This window comes from Orcinus orca, chromosome 12 (genome assembly GCF_937001465.1).
Source record: "Orcinus orca chromosome 12, mOrcOrc1.1, whole genome shotgun sequence".
Classification (NCBI taxonomy): domain Eukaryota; kingdom Metazoa; phylum Chordata; class Mammalia; order Artiodactyla; family Delphinidae; genus Orcinus; species Orcinus orca.
Window position 1 is genome coordinate 34,040,665 of NC_064570.1, and position 16,726 is coordinate 34,057,390.

At 34.0% G+C, this 16,726-nt stretch overlaps 1 protein-coding gene across 2 annotated transcripts in view; it reads left to right on the top strand.

The window, feature by feature from the left end:
• Nucleotides 1–16,726, top strand: part of THEMIS (thymocyte selection associated) — a 162,250-nt gene that overhangs the window by 82,836 nt on the left and 62,688 nt on the right. The gene's annotated exons all lie outside the window — the stretch shown is intronic.

A 16,726-nucleotide genomic window follows, 5' to 3' on the forward strand; every position in this document is an offset into this window, starting at 1 on the left:
ATTGGCTTGCATTTCTTTAAATGTTACTCTAATTGTGCATTGTACATACAATGCTTTTAAATTATTTATATCAATAATTATTTTTAAATGTTAAAAATAATTATTGTAATTGTTTACACTTATTTTAGTTCCATAGATACAAAGCCATAGTTATGTGCCATTTGCTGTGATAAGCACTGGAGACACATTAGGTGAATGAAATGCAGTATCTGTGCTCAGTGGACTTTCTGTCTAATGTATTAGACACAGGAAAACAGACAATTACAGTATGGAAACTGGAGAGAAGAGTCCTATTGGGGGCCAGTATAGGGATTTGGAAGACAGCTTATTAAGATTTCCTATTGAAATGTGGGATTGAGCTCAGAAAATGATATTTAATGTCTGGGTTGAAATATGTAAGTTTAGACAAGTAGGAATAGTCAGATGTAAAGTGATGTTTAGTGTGATCTAGCCAGAAGGAACATCCTGTGTTGGCAATAGTATGGAGACATAACCTTATCAGGATCTAGGAGACGCTTAAAATGGCTGTAGCAAAAAAGTGATTAATATGAGGATAGAAGACCAAAGAGGGTCAGACGTAAAAGGTGGGTCATTACCTAATTTCTTAGCTCAGGGTTCACAATTTGTTCAGTTCACTTCTTAATCACTCTGTTTCAGATGGAGAATGAGACTTTCTCAATACCGGCTTATTAGTTTTCCTGCCACACCATGCTTTCCCAATGGACAGAACTCAGTTTTCATGTTACTAGACCTATCTATTACCTGGTTCCACCATCAGGTGATTACATGATTGTGGACCTCTCTCTTCTTAGCTAATTTCCTAAGGCTTGTTACCATGTTCTTGGAGATCTCACCCACCATTCCTGATTTTTCCTCCCTTTAATCATTTATTTTTTTCTGTTTTTCCAAGAGGTACTTTTTTTGTTACTTTCACCTCTTCTTTGACAATAAACTTTGGTGCCCCATGAAACCCACAGCTTAAATGTTTATCTTAGCACTTGAAACAAACTAGTTCTCATTTTCTCCTTATCCTCCTAACTGTTAAAAAGAAATACTGCATTTCATTGTTTTAGTATACCAAAAAATGAAGAAAAACAAAATCAGTTGTATTCCATATTTAAGAAAAAAAGACTGGTCCTTTCTAAACTGCTCTGTTTTTTAAGGAATTTGGACATTCTAAAGAGAAAAAATGGAGGCTATTTTAGGGTTTCTAGTTGGGAAATACAATAAAATTTCTATTTTAGATACAAAACATCTAGAAAAGGCAAGTTTATAGAGACAGAAAACAGAGAAGTGGTTGCCTAGGATGGGGGGGTAGAAGTAGTGATGAAATGCAAACAGGCAGCATGGGGGAACTTTCTGGGTGATGAAAAAGTTCTAAAACTGGATTGTGGCAATAGTTGCACAACTATAAATGTATTAAATTCATTGAATTGTACACTTATAATGGTGACAACATCAATTATACCTCAATAAAGTTATTCAAATGTCTATTTTAGAAAAACACTCTAACTATAAAGCAAATAATCCAATCAAATAGAAGCAGGGAGACCATTTAGAAAGCTAAAGTACTAATATAAGAGATAGAAGATGATTGCCTCTGTGATTGAAAGAGTAATATTCAAGAGAATTTTAGGCTATGCTATCTGTAAGATGTGTGATTGTTGAAATGTAGGGAATAAGGAAGGCACTGTGTAAGGAAAATATCCAGACTTCTGACATACGCATCAGAGTGGATGGTGATGAAATTCATTAACTCAGGAACACAGGACATAGGTAGAAGGATGGTTTTGCAGGAAAAAGGTGAGAGTTTATCTTAAAGTATGCTCAGTTAGAAATATCTGTGAGATGTCTGAGATGAGGTGTCTGGTGTGAAGTTAACAACGGTCTGTAGCTTGGGAAAGAATTCCAGGGTGAAGTTGATGATTCAAATGTCAGCAAATATAAATGGTAAATGAAGTTCTGTGAGAGGATTATATGAAGCTGGAGAGTGTGTAGGTCATGAGGAAAAAAATGGACTTCTGTGAGGAAGTCCAGCATATAAGGGACAAAAGCAGTACATAAAAAGCATAAAAATGAACAATTGGAGAACTTTATTAACTAAATGCTTACAATGAATTAGTCACCACTCTGAACTTTTTTACATTGTATGGACTCATTTAATTCTCACAAAAATCCAGTGAAGGTAGTCCCCAAATTATTGTCTCAATTCTACAGGTGATTAAGGCTCATCAACACTGTGTAACTTTCCAAGACCAAAAGTATGGATTATTACCCTTCAGGTAGAAATAATGAACAGTATTTAAAGAGACTCAATGCCATTGAAAGTACTTCTGATTTTAGAATCAAAATTCAAACCACGACTGATTGATGCTTTTATTTTTCTTCACAAAAAATTGTAGAAATCATCCATGTACTTAATTTGTACATAACTTAGAGTTTCATGGGACTGTAAATTGTCAAAGGCAAATTTTCTGAAACACGGCAGCCTCTGTTAAGGAACCTCACTGATGGAGGCTCCTTTCCTGGAACATGGCGGGTTGTCACTGTGTAAATAAAGGAAGCTAGAGAATGGTGACCTGGGAATAAGGCACTGATGAGAGATCTCTAGCTCTAGCTCTATCCACTGCACACAATTAGCCAAAGAAAAGTATAGTCCATGTCTAATTGGGGTGAGAAGGTGTAACCTTCCCTCATTCTTGGAAGTAGAAGGAAACCTGATACTAGTGAACAATGCAATGACTACTATACTGTCTTTAAAAACATTAATCACATTTAATCCTCCTGTATTTCTTATCTTTCCAAATGCCACTACCATCTACTGAGTAGCCTAAACCAGACACCTAGGAACAATTGTTTTTTTTCATCTTCCCACTTTTCAATCATTAACTTTATAGATTCTACTGCTTTAATATCTCTTAAACAAATACCGCCTTACTTCAGGTCTTCATCATTTCTTGTATGGATTATTGAGACCATCTTTTAACTACATTTGATTCTCGAACAACACAGGTTTGAATCGAGTGCATCCACTTGTATGCAGATTTTTTTACAGTAAATATAGTAACCTTTATTTCTGGTCACACTATATTCAAATATATTATACAAATCACTGATATACTGATCATTGTAAAGGGAAAATCTTACTGAGTAACTCTTCTGCTCTCTGTGGTTTTCCTTTGAATTTTTTATCATCTTTATTTCTAAAGCCTTCCTCCTCTCCGTACCTTGCCTCACATTTACACTTCAGCCATACTGAATTTGTAGTTTGCAAAGACTTGATTCTTTCCTGAGTTCCCAATCTTTGAAAATGGAATTTTATTATTTTTATTTTTTTTAACAACTATTCATTGGGGACTTACTAAATTCCAAATAGCTAATTAATTCTCATTAAATCCTTTAAGTGTCCCTATGAGTGTTACTCTTATTCCTAATTTATAGACAAGGAAACTGAAACTCAGAGAATAACTGCCCATGGATGGACCTGAAAAACGTTATGCTTAGGGAAATGTCAGGCACAGAAGGACATGCACCTCATTATTCTACGTTTATGAAGTATCTGAAGTAATCAAATTCATAGAATCAAAGAGTGGAATGGTGGTTGCTAGTGGAAGGAGGGGAAAATGGGAATTACTAATCAATGGACATAACTTTCAGTTAAGCAAGATGAATTAGTTCTAGAGATCTGCTGTATGATATAGCACCTATATTCAACAATTTTGTATTATACACTTAAAATATGTTAATAGGTAGCCCTCTTGTTAAGTGTTCTTACCACAATAAAGCAATTTTTCACTTAACTTTTCATGGGACATGATACAATTGGAGGATTGAGGAGGGGGATGACATAAACTGACATTTTAAACTCATTCTGACTTTTGTGATGCTGTTAGACAGTAAGGGAGCAAGGATGGAAGCAGGGAGAGCAACTGGGGGACATGCCTCCATAATGCTGTCCTGAACCAGGGTGGTAGCAATGGAGGTAATAAGAAATGGTGAGTTCTAGAAGTATTTCGAGTGCAAAGCCAAAAATATGTTTCTGGGTTGCATTTTTCCCTCTTACTTTCAATAAGGAATCTTCATCTTATAACTTCTCTACTGCTGACCTTTTAAATTTATTTCTACCTGGGTTCTCTTAATAACATAATTTTCTTCTCTTGGACTTTATATGGGCATAATTCTCTTTTTAAAATATTGAAAATTTAATCTTAGATGGCTATGATTTAAAAAAACAAAAAAAAATCTGGAAATTAGGAGAACATGATTCTTGTCCTGGCTCTGTTACTAATTTGTCATGTGATCTGGGATAATCTTAGCATCCTTGACTGTACAATAAGGTTGGAGCAAATAATCAGTACCATTTCTTTGAGCTGAAATATTCTACAAATCTCTGATTCCATATTTATACACTGGTCAGTAAAGAGTTAAAAGTAACTGAAAATCTTCATTTGAGTTCCATGAAATATCAACAGGTTGCTTTGCCATTCGTGAATAATTTTAAAGAGAAGAAACTGAAGTATCCAAAAATAAGCTTATGGTATTTTGGGGGGATGGTGGTCTCCCTGGTGACATTGCCTATAAGAGAAGCCCTTATCTGGAATGCTTGATTTAATGGGGCCTGTTTGGGCTTATTAATTCTGCATTTAGTAAGATTTGGCCCCTGTTTTCTCTTTTCTCTTTTTGTACTTCTCTGGGAAGATTTTCCCAGGAACTGCCTTTTTCAGAACCACCCTTCCCTATTTCAGTCCTGCACTTCCAAAACCTGTTTTATTGTGGTTGTGTCACTCCATTAGACATTCATACAGCAATATCTCCATCACCTTTTTATCCGCTTCATCTTAAAGTTTCCCTGTATTTGACACCCTTCTTGAGATTCCTTTCTAGGGCTACCAATTCCATCCCCATGTTGCCCACTAGAACCCATTCTTTGTGTGTAACTTGTCTCTGTTCTCACCTAGGTCATGCAGTGCATCTGCTTCTGTGCAATGGTGCAGCCTAGTCCTTCCAGATGCTAACTTAATTTGTTTTCAAAGGAATATAACAATATTGTTTTCCCCATCTCAAGGGTGTTACATTTGTGACTTTATTTGGCATTGAGAGACCAGAATTAAGACACTAAGAGGCTATGGAATGAAAGGCAGAAATAGCTTGTTCTTGCAGATGGAAAGAAATTTACTCCCATTTAGCTAAAAGCACAAGACCTTCCTAATCAAACATTTAACATCATGACCAGGGCAGGGAAAAAGTATACTTGCTTAGTTATAATTGGTTCAGCTCACAGAAGTGGATTTCTCATTGTCTGTGCAGCTACAGGAAATATGGTTAACAAAAGCACATGTCAGCCTGATTGAAGCTGTCCTATAAAGCCCTGCCAGACCACTCTGTACAACTGTTATTTCCTATTATGAAAACTAAATCTTGAGTCATGGTTAAAAGGTAATCAGTGTTCAAGAGAGTGGTCTGTAGAGGTAAGCAGTAATTCGGATTTGATTGGCAACATAGGCTTTTCAGGGAATAGTTCAGAATGAGAAGCATTTTGAGAGAGCCAGAAACAATTCAAAATGATGATTCTCAGAATTTTCCTAACATTAGGTTATCGATAAATATGTTACATAACTTTCAAGTTGTGTCTTTCCTAGCAACTATAATAATAACACAAAGTGGTTTTGTGTACTCCATCTCATTTGAGCCCTATAACACAACTTTGTGATATAGGTACCATTATCACCATTTTATAGCTAAGGAGACTTGCCCAAGGTTCCCAGTTTGCAGTCAGTGTCAGGGTGAGCCTTTCTTCCTGCTCTCCCGTCAGTAGAGCCCCTGTGCTTCTTATGTTCCCATGATGCCTCCTGGAAAGGTAGTGTATGAGTGCCTCTATCAGTTTTTTGCTGTATTGTTCCTTGCATGGAATCCATGTTGATTTTTCCATCATTGGCAAAACAGAGCAATAGTACCTTCATCGCAGGGTGATTGTAACGACAAAATCCTAAAAAATAACACATGTCTAATAATTAACATATCGAAAGGGACTTACTATGGCCTCACCTAAAAGCTCAATTTCAGTTGTTTTATATGCAAATTTCATGATTTGAAATAAAGTTATTTCCTTTAGGTAAAAGGCATTGTGATGAGGTACATCAGTAACTTAAATTTAGAAGCAAGCACATATTTGTTTTTATATAAAAATGCTGTTGCTATACATTGTTGGAGAGAGGGATGTTGTAAACCATTTTCCTCTTTGGATCTGCCCTGTTTCTGTAGTTCTGTGTGCTAACCAGAAGAACAAAGACTGTGGTAAGCCAATACACTTGGATTGTATATTGGCGTTGCTACCAACTTTTCTTTGAACTTTATAAAATCAATGACTCTCTAATTCTGTTCTATCTTCTTCTGAGAGAGAGCAGATCTAAGTTTCTGGGTATTCCTCACTTTACTTAGGAGAATTTTCCAGTTCAGACCAAGTAATGAAGTTATCTTGGCCATAGTTTCCTTGGAATTCCTTAGCATTTTATTTTTTATTTTACTACTTTACTTGCTAAAATTAATATTGATATACATATCTCCTTTGTTAGACCGGCATAGTCTGTGCACCAAATGCCATAATTCAAATGAGTGTATGACTATCCTCAAAAGATGCTAAATAAGTCTTTGTCTAGGGTTGAACAAGAGAACAAATTTTCAAGGCACTTGAAATATCTACCAGAGAAAAACACTTGAATTATATACAGAACTCATGTAGTTTCAGTGCAAAACTAAATAACTTTAGGACTTATTTCTAAACTACATGCTAATCATACTCAATTATTTATCAAACTATCAGTTGGAATATGTAGGTATAACAAAACAAAACAAAACAAACAACAAACAAACAAAAACAACCGTAACCCAGGATAGTCAGGCCATGTAGGTTATTACAGGCTATCGAAAGGACTCTTTTTTTTCCTGTGACTGAGATAGGGAACCACCAAAGGGTTTGGAGCAGAGATGTGGTATGATATGACTTATGCTTTAAAAGAATCACTATGGCCCTGAGTGGGCCCAAATTATTAACATCAGCAATGTTTAAGATACCAAAGCTTTGTTTCTACAGTGTGACCTAGATATTATGACCATTTAATTATACTTTTGAAATTTATTTGAAAATATTTTTACTATATCAAAATAAATAAAGTCAATTTTATTTCTCTAATATTTTGTCATATTCTGGGCAAGCAGGTAGAGGGTAATGAGGATTAAGTGAGGTAGCCTTGTCTGAACAGAATTTATAACATACAAAAATGTATTGTCTATTCAGTGATAAAAAGGGAGAATCTCTGCTGACGTGATCATTTTTGTTGTATCTTTTCAAGAAGAGACATAGGAATAAAATGTAAAAAGAACTTATTTTCAATTAGGATACTACAGTCTAAAAAAAATATTTTAGTACCATGTTACTGCCAGTAAATGATTACTCTCAAAAAAGTTCATGTAGTTCGGACTAAGACAATAATTATGAATATCACTGATTTCTTTCATGAAATTGTCAATAATGATGAAGACAGCATTTTACCTTTTTTCCCTTTACATTAGTCTCCTAAACTTTTATTATTCAATAATAGAGAGTTGTAGAATAAATCAGGACAGGTCGCTAGACTGTTTAGCCTCAATCCCTAGATCTGGTTACTGGAAGGCAATTCTCTGTGAATGCTATTGTGCTACCACAGGGTCCAGACTTTCTGAGGAAAGACCAATGGCAAACTTGGTTAAAGGATAATTGAAGAACAACCATGTCCTGGAATATAGAGGTAGTATATTGCTTCAGAGGGATTATGAGACTTCTCTTTCCTGTACATATTCGCTTATATCCCAGAGTAAAAGTCTCTCCCTATTCAGAGGGGAGGATGGACCACCGTGCCAGCCAAATCTCTGAGTGTCACGCTTTTGTGAGTCTGTGGTACAATCCCTCTGTATGTGTAGGGTAATATCATGTTGCCATAGCCTTGCCAGTACTAAGATGCTCTGTAAATGATAAACTGTGTTCTGATCCGTAGACTTTGTATTTCCTGTCAGGATATCTGTCTATCTATCTATCTATCTATCTATCTATTGATCGATCAATTGATTGATCTATCTACCTCCCTACCTATCTATCCATTTACCTACCATTTACCTATCTACCCACCTATCACATTGGTAGTCTGACTTCTCATCTTATAAGTAATGTCTCAGACCCATCACAATTTCAGATTAAACACTGATGTGTTCCCTTCATGAGGCTCATGCCATAGTGATGTTTGTATTGATGAGGAATGAGAGTCATTTTATGATATTAGTTGTCAAGATATTCTGTGTCATTTGTTCTCTATGATACATTCAAAAAAGTGATCCCAGAAATAATGTGTGTATACATATCGAGTTCTTCACACACACATACTTGCAGGACTGTTCAGATGGATAGGTGAAAACATTTCCCTGGCTGTGATGATGAGTTTAAATTTCACTGAAACATAATATGTTTAAGTATAGATATGATGTCAATAAAGAACATGGTGACATGAGTGCATCAGAGTGTCTTGCTGGCATACTCGGTGGATTGGTGATCTCTGGAGTTTTTTTTTTTTTGCATGAGTAACTATGCAAGGTTTTTGCTTTCTGGTTAAAAGAAGGTGATGTGGTATGTATGGTATACATGTGTTTGTGTGTATGTGTGTGTATCTGCATGCAAGGGTGATGGAGAGAGCCAGAGGTAAATGAAACAAGAAAGGTAGGAGATTTAGAATATGAAAGGGATAACCTGATATCTTATATTTTGATTGCCACAACGGGTATCACAGCTTCAAGAAGATGCAATGCTGAATAATTGCTGATGGTTGTTTTCAATAAAAGTCCTAGTGATAGGGCTATTCCTAGAGAGTGTGTGGAGTCAGGTCAAAGAATGGCAAGTCCTACAAAAGGAGCTTTTCCAGAGAGCTGCCAGATTGGTGTAATAGTGGTAATGCTCTAAGAATGAGGCTTTTTCTTTTTTTTAAAAAAAAAATTGCTTTATTGTGGAAAGAAAACTTAAGAGGGCTTCCTATTAACATATTTTTAAGTGTATAATACAAAATGTTTGAATATAGGTGCTATATCATAAAGCAGATCTCCAGAACTAATTCATCTTGCTTAACTGAAACTTATGTCCATTGATTAGTAATTCCCATTTCCCCCTCCTTCCACTAGCAACCACCTTTCCACTCTGATTCTATGAATTTGATTACTTCAGATACTTCATAAACATAGAATAATGAGGTGCATGTCCTTCTGTGCCTGACATTTCCCTAAGCATAATGCTTCTCAGGTCCACCATGTTGTCACAATTTCATAGGATTTCCTTCTTTTTTAAGGCTGAACAGTATTCCACTCTATGTATAGACCATATTTTCTTTATCCATTCATCTATCATTGGGCATTTAGCTTGTTTTCACATCTTGGCTATTATGAATAGTGTTACAATGGATATGTGAGTGCATATATCTCTTTGAGATCCTGATTTCAATTCTTTTGGATAAATATCTATAAGTGGTATTACTGGATCATATGGTAGTTCTATTTTTAATTTTTTGAGGAACTCAAAACCCAGTGTGCCACTCTGCTGGCTGTAAGGTTGCTGGCTTTCACATCTACTGTGATTGCCAGGCTGCTGGTTTTCAAGGCTACAACAGAGCTGGGGAGAGAGAAATAGGACTAAAGCAAGTCAAAACCCTACAAAGCACACTGTTCTCATCAAGATTCAGTCATTTTTCTTGAATAATGACTTCTTGGCTTCTTGCAAAATATTTAATTAATCTCTAGAGTTCTTAGAAAGTTGATTCTGATGATTTTTGCCAGTGTTCATTGCTTTTTTGGATGAGTGCAGTTTGGAGGTCCTTAGTCCACAATTCCTAACTGTTGATCTTGGGCAAATTAGTTAATATCATTTTCCCCTCAGTTTTCACATTTGTGAAACAGGGATAATAACATGCCTCAGAAAAGTTTTTGTGAGTATTAGGCAAATCCATTGAGGAAAAGCACTGAGAATAGCACATAACACCCAATAAACACTGACCAACAAGATCAGTTACATTCATTTTAAATACATAAGTTCAGATATTAACAAACTTATCCTTTTTAAAATTTTGGTTTTATATTTACAATATAATCACATTTTATTTTTTCTGAATTCGTTTATCTGGGTAGATAGATTTATAGATTATATTATACAAAGTTTCAGACCACAGCAGTTGCTAATGTTTTACATTCCATTACATTGAATATTCCCTAAAGCTTTTTGAAACAATTATAGATGGCCAACCTGTTGGAGATATTATGATTATACTTACTGTTCAAATATGTAGGCTGAAAAATCACACTAAAACAGGGTACTTACGCCTTTTGTTACTTCAGAAAAATAAGCCTGTTACATTTATTTATGTACTTTTTTCCAATGTGATTTACAAAATTGTACTTTTTGAGAGGATTGTCTCAAGATGAAAATATAAAATTTATAATATTTTATGAGATACCTAGTTTATCAAGTCATTAAGTTTTTAAGAAATATTTTAATGACAAACAAAGATGCTTCCTTAAGAGATCTCCTCCCAAGGGTGAGTAGATGTTAGAAGATGGGGCTCTTTCAGTGACTTAAATGTCAGCAAACTTGAGCCTGTCAGAGTAGGTAAATTCGAATTACATGAGTGGGTTTAATATACAATCAAAATGGATAATTTGGAATATTTAGCAATAATAATTATCTATGAAAAATCATCAGTTAGTTGCTCTCTATTTTATAAATATATTGAGCATAATAGTCATGTAAATATTCATTTCATGTTTTCCTTTGGGATGTACATTTTTAGTCAGTATTCTCAAGGCTCTGATTTTTGAATAAGCAAGCAAAGATGCCTATGTTTGTTTACCAGATGTTCTTCATCTTTAAGACTCAACTGAGATATTTTACTTATTAAATTTTTGAAGTATTTTTATATGTTAAAGATTACATCAAATCAGATCTAGGGGAGATAAATACACTTCACAAAACTTTCTAATTATATATCATTCTGAAAAAAAATTTATTTCTTAAGAATCAACATTTTTAATATAATCATTTTTAATTTCATGTAATCTTTTCATGTGTACCATGGATATTTTATATATATGTTGATATTGTGTGACTGCCTTTGCTATTTGATGGTTTGGAAAGAAAAATGCTTTCATAGGTAAACCCTATGATAATTAGACTCTTTTAGTTGTTAGTACCAAAAAATTCATCCCAAACTGGCTTTAGTCCCTTTCTCCTCTCCTCATCTCTGTGGTTGACTTAAAAACCAGTCACTTTGCAGCCATCAGAGGGGCACACTAAAAATGAAGGGATGGAAAAAGATATTCCATGCAAATTGGAACCAAAGAGAGCAGAGGTGACTATATTTATATCAGATAGATATATTTATCTGAGCTTATATATCAAAAAATTAGACATTAAGTAAACAATTGTCACAAGAGAGACAAAGAAGATCATTACATAATGATAAAAAGATCAGTTAAACAAGAAGACAAAACAATTTTAAATATATATATATATATATATATATATATATACACCCAACATCAGAGCATCTAAATATATAAAGCAAACATTGGCAGATCTGACAGTAGCAATAGACAGCAATACAATGATAAAAGGAGACTTAAATAACCCACTTTCAATAATAGATAGATTACCCAGACAGAAAATCACTAGAAAATCACTAGAAAATCACAGAAACAGGACTTGAACACCACTAAACACCAAATGGACCTAACAGACATACACAGAACTTTTCACCCAACAGCAAGTAGACTACACATTCTTTTCAAATGCACATGGAACATTCTCTAAGAAAGATCACATGCTAGGTCGCAAAGCAAGTCTTAACAAATTTAAGAAGATTGAAATTATCTCAAGTATATTTTCTTATCACAATGGAAATAAACTGGAAATCAATAACAAAAGGAAATTGGAAAATCTCACAAATTAGTGGAAATTAAGCAATATACTCTTGAACAACTATTGGGTCAAAAATAAATTAAAAGAGAAATTAGAAAATATTTTAGACAAACAAAAATGAAAGCACACCAAAATGAGATACAGCAAAAGCAATACTGAGAGGGAAGTTTAAAAACACCTATGCTAAAAAAGGAAAATCTTAAATAAACCACTCAATTTTATACCTCAAGAAACTATAAAAAGGACCAACTAAGCCAAAATTAGCACAAAGAAGAAAATAATAAAGATTAGAGCAGAAATAAATTAAACAGAGAATAGGAAGACATACAAAAAATCAATAAAACTAAGAATTGGTTTTTTGAAAAGATAAAATTGATGAACCCTTAGCTAGACTAAGAAAACATGAGTGATTGCTCAAGTAAAATCAGAAATAAAAGAGAAGATATTACAAATGATGCCACTGAAATAAAAATATCATAAGGGACTATTATGAGCAATTATAAACCAACAAATTGGGCAATTAAATTCCTAGAAACATACAACCTACTAACACTGAATCAAAACAAATAGAAAGTCTGAACAACCCAATAACAAATAAGGAGATTGCATCAGTCATCAAAAACCTCCCAACAAAGAAAAGCAAGGACTAGCCAAGGATGGCTTTGCAGGTGAATTTACCAAACATTTAAAGAAGTATTGGGGGCTTCCCTGACGGCACAGTGGTTAAGAATCTGCCTGCCAATGCAGGGGACACAGGCTCAAGCCCTGGTCTGGGAAGATCCCACATGCCACAGAACAACTAAGCCTGTGAGCCACAACTACTGAGCCCGTGTGCTACAACTACTGAAGCCCGTGTGCCTAGAGCCTGTGCTCTGCAACAAGATAAGCCACCGCAATGAGAAGTCCGTGCACCGCAACGAAGAGTAGCCCCCACTCGCCGCAACTAGAGAAAGCCTGCACGTAGCAACAAAGACCCAATGCAGCCAAAAATAAATAAATAAATTTAATTAATTAAAAATAAATAAAGAAAGAAGTATTCATACTAATCCTTCTTAAACTCTTCCAAAAAATAGAAGAGAGAACACCTCCAAACACATTTTATGAGGCCAGCATCACCATGATACTAAAGCCAGACAAAGATACCACAAGAAAAGAAAACTACAGGCAAATATCCCTGATGAACATGAATGCCAAAAGCCTCAATAAAGTATTAGCACACCAAATTAAACAGCACTTTAAAAGGGTCATGTACCATGACCAAGTGGGATTTATCCCTGGAATGCCAGAATGGGTCAACATATGCAAACCAGTCAATGTGATACACCATATTAACAAAATGAAGGAGAAAAATTGCATAATCGTATCAGTTGTTGCAGAAAAAGCATTGGCGATATTCAAGACCCTTTTATGACAAAATTCTCAAAAAATTAAGTATAGTCAGAACTTAACACAAAAAAGACCATAAATGAAAAGCCCATAGCTAACATACTCAGTGGTGAAAACTGAAAGCTTTTTCTCCGAGATCTGGAAAGTGGGCAAGGTTGCCTACTTGTCAATAAATGGTGCTGGGAAAACTGTGTATCTACATGCAAAAATTAAATTGGACTCTTAGCTTTTACCATACACAAAAATTAACTCAAACTGGATTAAAGACTTACATGTAAGATGTGAAACTCCAAAGAGAAAGCATGGAGGAAAAGCTTCTTGACATTAGTCTTGGCAATGATTTCTTAGATACGATACCAAAGGCACAGGCAACAAAAGCAAAAATAGACACACAAAAAAGTGAGACTTTCTACATAGTGAAGAGGCAACTTATGGAATGGGAGAAAATGTTTGCAAGCTATATATCTGATAAGAGCTTAATTTCCAAAATATATAAGGAACTCCAACAACTCAATAGTTAAAAAAAAAAAAAAAAAGACGATTTAAAAAATGGGCAAAGGACTTGAGTAGACATTTTTCCATAGAAGACATACAAATGGTCAATAGGTATACAAAAAGGTGCTCACATCACTGATCATCATGAAAATGCCAATCAAAATTACAATGGGATATCATCTCACACTTATTAGGATGACTATTATAAAAAAGAAAAAATATTACATATTGTTGAAGTTGTGGAGACGTTGGAGCCCTTGTACATTATAGTGAAAATGTAGCTGCTATGGAAAACATTATGGAGTTTCCTCAAAAAATTGAAAATAGAACTACCATATGATCCAGCAATTTCACTTCTGGGTATATATCCAAAGAAAATGAAATCAGGCTGTTACAGAGATATGTGCATTCCCATTTTTGTTGCAATCTTAATAACCATGATGTGGAAACAATCCAAATATCCATTGACAGATGAATGGATAAAGAAGATACATACATACCATGAAATATTATTCAGCCTTAAAATAGAAGGAAATACATGAATTTGTGACAACATGGATGGACCTGAAAGACATACAAAGTGAAATAAGTGAGTCACAGAAGGACAAATACTCTTGATTTCTCTTATTGAGGCATCTAAAGTAGTTAAGTATATAGAAGTAGATAATAGAACAGTAGTTACCCAGTGATGGGGGAGGGGGATATGGGGAGTTGCTCAATGGATAAATGTTAAAACAGATGAGCAAACTCCAGAGATTAATGTACAACATAGTGCCTATAGTTAATAAGGTATTGTTTACTTAAAAATGTGTTAAGAGGGTAGATATCATGTTAAGTGTTCTTAACACAAAACAGCAACAAAAACAAAGGGTCACAAGGAAACTTTCAGAGATGATGAATATGTTTACTACCGTCATTGTGGTAATAGTAACACGAGTGTATACCTATGTCACACTCATCAAGTTGTATGTATTGATTATGTGCAGCTTTTTGTATACCAATTATACTTTAATAAAGGTGGAGAGAAGCAAAAAAGAAAGAAAGAAAGAAAGAAAAAACTAATCTGGTTAGATGAAGTACTGCCTTCTGTAACTTACTAAAAATAAAATGCAACTGCATGCTCTGTACAATATAGAAAGTGAAACCTTATACTCTGGTGATTTTGTTTCAAAGAAAAAGTGATTTATATAAGACAAAAAAGATCACTGTCTTGGTATACCTTTAGCATTCTGCCTGTTCTATGTAAAGGTGCTGGCAAATTTTAAAAGTTTAAACATGTAAGAAATTTTCAAATTTTATCTGATAATTAGATTCCTAGAAAGAGATGATAATCAATAAACATATTAAATGTAAATGGGTATACATGCCAATAAAAGGCAGAAATTCTCAGACAATAAAAAATAAAGACCCAAATATTATCTACAGAAAATATATTTTAAATATAATAACTCAGGTTGAAAGTAGAAGAATGGAAATATGTATTCATTGGTTATACAAATATCTACCATTGGGAGTGAGAAGCAGTTAAAAAAAGGAAAGTTCTCTCATTTCTAAATCTTAATTTAGTCTCAAATTCATTTCCTATATTCTGTGCTATAGGGAAAATTGTGAGAAAGCATTTTTCTTTTATATTTGCTTCTGTTTGTTATATAGTGCCAACTGATTTGCTACTTTGGATCATTAGCTTATATTATTATTATTTCAATTATTATTACATATATTATTTATTACATATATTATTATTTTACTCCCTCAATAATTCCTCCAGCATTAAGAATGCATTGAAATTTCTACATTCAGTGTAAGTACATACTCAACAAAATTCTGGAAAGCACCCCATTAGTGTGTTTGCACTTGTGTATTTGTCAAGTTCCCACCTCTGTAATAGTAAATTAAACAGCATTCCTACAGTCTTGATTTCATGACAAATAGATTCTGATAATTAATATGTTAGGAAACCTAGTTGCTCCTCCAGAGACAATTGCAAAACTCATGGATGTCTGTGTCCTTTCCACATATGCTCTACAGTAAAAGAGAAATTTTTAATGAATTATCCTACTCAGAAAGTTCAAGTAATATTTTAAAAAAGCCAGCCCTTTTATCATGTAAATAATTATTAATTGAATACATGATATCAAAGAATCTGTGGGTAACAGAGCATAGCCCTAGCACAGTGGTGTTTATCCATCATCTGGTAAGCAGCACTTAGCTTCTAGTTCTTGATCCAGCACTAAATAAATTTTCATAGTCTAAAAGAAAATTAACATGCTATTCTCGAAAGAGCCAAAATTGTTTTTTATTATTTTTATTAAAAACATAATTATTTGCATGATGGTTTAGTCCTTATTAGGTTATGCTATCATATATCTTTTCTCTGTTTTGTATTTTAAGGAAAAAAATCTTCAGATTTAAAATTTTCTTCTCCTTTAAAGATACTCTATTGAAAATGAAAAGAAAAACCCCAGTCCGAAAGAAAATATTAGAGACTCTTATAGCTGACAAAGTGTTCGTATCTGTTTTACATTCCAAAACGTTACAACTCAACAATAAAACACACAAACACAATTGAAAAAAAAGAGAGAGAAAAAAGATTTGACCAGACATTTTACAAAAGAAGTCATTTAAATGGTCGATAAATATATGAAAAAATGCTCTACATTTAAAATCATCATTATTAATAGTTAAATCACTATGAATTTCCAAATGGCTAAAGTTAGAAAGACTAATGATATCAAGTTTTAATGTGCTTGTGGAGGAACTGGAACTCTCATACACTACTGATGGGAATTAAGTGAAACAACTTTTTTAGAAAACTATATGACAGATGTTTTAAAAAAATTATATATAAATCTTCCATAAGACTTA